Genomic DNA, 4,899 nt, shown 5'->3' on the forward strand with positions numbered 1-4,899 from the left:
CTACAGGTAGCTTTAATTTTTTTTTTCAGTGAAATGCATTAGACAGGAGCTTTGCTTCCAGAAAGAGCAGGGCAGAATGTATGAGTCGTATTAGCGAGTCCCCTTCCCACTTTTTTAATAAGAAAGAGTCTTTGTAGGTTAATGACACCAAGCACAATACTGTAAAATGCAAACCTGTGTCTGCCTACTAGAAAAATATTTTTAATTTAACCTTTTTAATTAGATTAAGACCTGATATGGTAACAGGAGGGCCTTTTCATCATACTGGGAAGAACTTACATAAACCAATTGTGTAATACAGTAGCCTAATTGTAAATTTAACAGATTTGTTTATGCATCATAGACTTGGTGGTTTCCTGGGAAAATAAATTAATCTTTACTCTGTTCAGCTGAAAATTCCAGTCCCTCTAGTGCTCGGTTTTTATTTTGCTGAAACTTTCCATCTTTGATTTGAACTTAATTCAGGTAATTCAGTGCCAAGACACCAATTCTACATAGAAACTCAATATACAAGCTTGTGATTTTGGTTCAAAGGCTTTAGTAAAGCATTTATAACTGCTTATCTACCAGTTGGGGGTGGAGTTAGGACTGCTGATCACTCGGCATACTGCCTTTCTGGCTTTTGTTGTTGTCTTCTGAATGGTAAAAAATATTTCCATGTGACTAAACTGACATCAGTTGCATTTTTGGGTATTTCAGATTTCTCTGTACTAAGATGAACTGCATGAAGAAGGAAAAAAGTCTTTGTTGTGAGAGGTGCATGCTGTTCAGAACAACCTCACATTTGAGCTTGTTTGCAGTATGGAGATGGAGTTGGGAGGAAGAGAAATGACTCCTTGGGAAATTGGTTCTTGTGATGTATTTTGCAGGGATGTTCTCTCATGTGCTGGGCATTGTTTTAATGACAAGAAGGTGTTCCTTTCCACTTGAAACAACACACCTAAGGATACAGCAAATGTGGAATTTCTAAAAATGTTTAAAATCTCACTGTAAACTGAACTGAGTATAAACCTGATGATAATGAAAGTTTCATTGGAATCTTGTGGCTGGCAGCTGAAGTTGCATGAATTCAGTCTTGAGCTGAGGCACTATTTCTTAGCAGCAGAGTAAAGTAAATATTAGAACAGCTTATCCAAAGATGCCTTTGACAGTGAATTTTTTTTTTAAGGTGACATTATACTTTTTGCTTCCTGAAAAACCAAATAAACAGAAATCCAACCTGCTGTAGTCTGCTTTAGGGAAAGGTTCTTGCCCTGTGGGGGCAGCAGGCCTAAACTGTTAATTCTGAGGTGTTCCTGGTACGAGTATGGACATATGGACACGCAGAATTCCAAGGATTTTCAGCATCTTGAGGCAGCTCTGTGTTCAGGTACTTCAGCATTGGCAGTGTGCTCAATGAGATACAGGGGATGAAAATAAGTTATGATCCCTGCTAGAATTCCTCAGGCCCTGGTGTCTGCCACAGAATAGGAGTGACTTGGGCTTGACACCCAACACCCTTCCCAAGTCCCTTGGACTTCCAAGGAAGTGTGGGAACTCTGGAAGGACTCTGGGTTTCCGATCGACTGTCATCTTTAATGAAAGAGGTGAAGAGAAAGAATGAGAACACTGAAAAAAAATTTTTTTAAGTACAAAACATGGAGAAGGAATTCTGTATTTGGCTTTCTCTACTAACAGGCAGAGGCAAAGAATGGTTTTTGTGTGCTGTCGAGTATCTGTAGGTTTCTCTGGAGAAAGTGTTCTCATCTGTGGGTGACATAGGTGTGGGCTCCTGTGTGTGGAAAGCGGTCCCGTACGTGTTTGCTGAACGGGGCTTTTTTCAGCTAGCTAAGAAAACAAGTAGCCCCTAAGAGATTCTTAGCTACATGTAGTAGTCTCTTTGGAGGTGAGTTCTTGCTGCTGCAGATCAACAGAGACGTTCTTACCTGATTAGCCAGAGCAGGGAGTACTTCTGTGCTTTTCTCTTGGTGAGGGTCACCTGCAGAGTGCTCTGGAGATCAGAGCTGAGGGCAACTGCTTCCGAGATGTCTCGACAGCTTGTCTTGCATGCCTTCGATGCGTTGCCTTTCCAAGTCATTCAGCATTTTCAGTTGTTGCCTGCCCTGCTCAGCGGTGACTCACGTTGCCAGTGCAGCGCAGGTCAAAGGAAGGGAGAGCGGGCTGGGCGTCTGTCCGAGTTCCCCTAATGCTGGTTCCTACTGGGCAGTCCGTCCCGTCTGTCTTTGGCAGCAGCTGTGGACAGGGGCCCTGCCAGGGATGCCAAAGGGGATGGCAGAGCTCCTCTCTCCTTTCTCTCCTCCAAAATCAGTCTCTCTCTCAATGTCTGCAGTGCTGATGGATTCCTTATTCAGTTTCCTGAATAATCCTGCTGTTAATGTTTTATTTCTCTAGCAAATTCAACTTTCTAGTCCTTTACCAGTTACCTGTCTCTGACTTGCTGAATGGCCTGTGCCCATAACTTGTCCCGCTTCGCAAACGGGGCGCCATCACCAGCCATTGTAGAAATGCCTTTGCTCTCCTGAAGTGGACAGCCCGGTGCCGGTTGTCACCTCCAGCCTGTCCCTCGGCATCCTTCTGGCTGGGGTCCCTCCCTTTGGGCCTTTCATAGATGGTTTGCGTGTTACCAGCCAAGAATCTTCCCATTCCCTCCCTTGGCAGGACTTGGTGGGTTGGCCATGGTTTCTTTCCCTTGAATAGATTCTTGTTCTGCGACTGTGCCGGTAACAGTGGGTGTTACAAGGGGTGCCGATTCTGGGTACAGGGCCTTTCTCCACCGCTGAGGAGGAGGACGGTAGTAGCAGGATTGTTTCTCGTAGGCTTCGCTTAGTGATGAAATGTGAGTCTGTCTGAAGTTACTGCTCGTTCTGGCCACGCGATGCCTTGCCTTGCCTTCACGTGGGATGCTCTTTCAGATTTGTATTAATTTTCTGTGGTCTGGTTCTGTGGTGTTTTCAACTACACCTGGATTGGTTTGGTTTTCTGTTCTGTTTGGGTTTCCTTCCAAATTTAGCATACTCCCTAAAACTCTTTTTCTTTTTTTTTTCTTAGGGTGCCTTCACACAGCTGGCTAAACTGCTTTGGATTGCCATTATGTTGTAATTATTTCTGTATTTGAGTAAGAAGGATTTTTTGTTTCATATTCTTAGAATGACAACCAAAGTAACGCTTTCTAGACTGAGTGTAAAAGTTTCCGCATGAACTTATTTCTACGTGATTTCTATTTACGACATGTTTTGCTCTAACAAAGGTTTAGAAGTTTTAATTACAGCAGTTAGTGAACCTTTGGATTGCTGTGAAGAACTCTGGTGTAGGTTCATCAAAATATTTAATCTGACTGACAAGAGAACCTCAAGGTATGTAATGTGTGCAGCGCTGTGTTGCAATGTGTCTATTGAAATACTGGCATACACCTGGATCTTGATTGTTTATACATGTCAACAGTTCCTGGGAGCATTTGGAGTTTATTTTAAAATGTATAGATCCTGCTGGCCCCTTGCTTCTCCCACTAACCAGTCACTGAATTGCCATAACTGCTGAAAACCACTATCGTGACATGTCACAACTCTTAAGAAAGATAAGCAAGATAGCAGTCCTGTACCCCCCTGACCTCCCTCAGACAAATTCTTGTCTGGAAACAACCGAACTATCCCATTTTTGTTCATTCTCTGTATTCTCTTCAAACCCCGCAGTGACTCTCAAGTCATCTTTTGCTTTTTAAATTATTTAAGAGCCATCTTCATCTCTTAAGTTCCCGTAGTCTGTCTAGGAAACTGAAGTTAGATCTACCACATGCATTAAGTAAAGGATGCTCCATCCCTCTCCTGTGGTGCCCCTCCTGACCTATATTCCTTGCTACGTTTCTAGAATTTATATGAATTATTTATATGGTGTGATAGATTTACTTCGTACTTTGCTGAAAGAGATAATAAATCCTCACTTTAGGGATTTTCAATCCTAGTTAAAATATAACAAATTGTGAGGCAGCTGCTAACAACTAGAATTATTTGAGATAAGAGACATGGAGTTGTCTAGCTGTCACGTTGCTTCTTACTGTGTTCCCAGAGAAAAAGCATTTAAGTACAGGATGTCTCACTTAAATGGGGAGAATAACACCACAGATCTGTGGCATTCTTCTGTCTCTTATATAGGAGGTAGGAAAATAGAGATTTTTTTTTTTTTTTAGGACAGAGATGAGGAAGAAGAGAAAGGCCAGGATTTTTCCTGTGCTAAACAATAGAAGATGCTTCAGTGAATAATTGATGATACTTCTCTTTATGTTTTGTTTTATCTCCATACAGAAACAACCTCTGAATGGTGAGGCTATGTTTTTAACCTTCTCCCTGAAGATGACCTTCCCTATTTTATTCTCTTCACCTTATCAGCTGCAGTATGTAATGACCTTTCTCTTCAATTCAGCCGTCTGACTGCTTCAGCTTTTATTTCCTTCACTGAGCAGATGAGACAGAGTACCAATGCCACTGGCCTCCATCCCTGATTAGGATAAATAGACTTGACATTTTAAATAGTAAATAGGTCTTTTTTTAAAAAATTCATGAAGACAAGAATTATTAAAGGAGTCTAGTGAACTGGGAGTGTTTTCTGTGCAGAAAGCGAAACACGAATATTCAGGGTGGTAGGATATTCAAGGAATCTGTGGGTGAAGCATACAGCGCAGCTCTATTTTAAGGCTCCCAGGTGTGAGCTTTGCACAACTGCCGTAATTACCAGCCTGCTGCAGGCATTGCTTCTCTCTGGGTTTTGGACAGTGACCGTTTACTCTCACCCATCTGTTTGAATGCTGACAGGGATCCCAGTGCTGTAGAAAGGATGTAGAAAAACTCGTTGGCTCAGGAAGCATACGTGGAATGAAATGGAGAGGTGGTGGGGTGGAAAGAGCGG

The sequence above is a fragment of the Cariama cristata genome, unplaced genomic scaffold, assembly GCF_000690535.1.
Source record: "Cariama cristata isolate BGI_N322 unplaced genomic scaffold, ASM69053v1 scaffold2677, whole genome shotgun sequence".
NCBI classification, from domain to species: domain Eukaryota; kingdom Metazoa; phylum Chordata; class Aves; order Cariamiformes; family Cariamidae; genus Cariama; species Cariama cristata.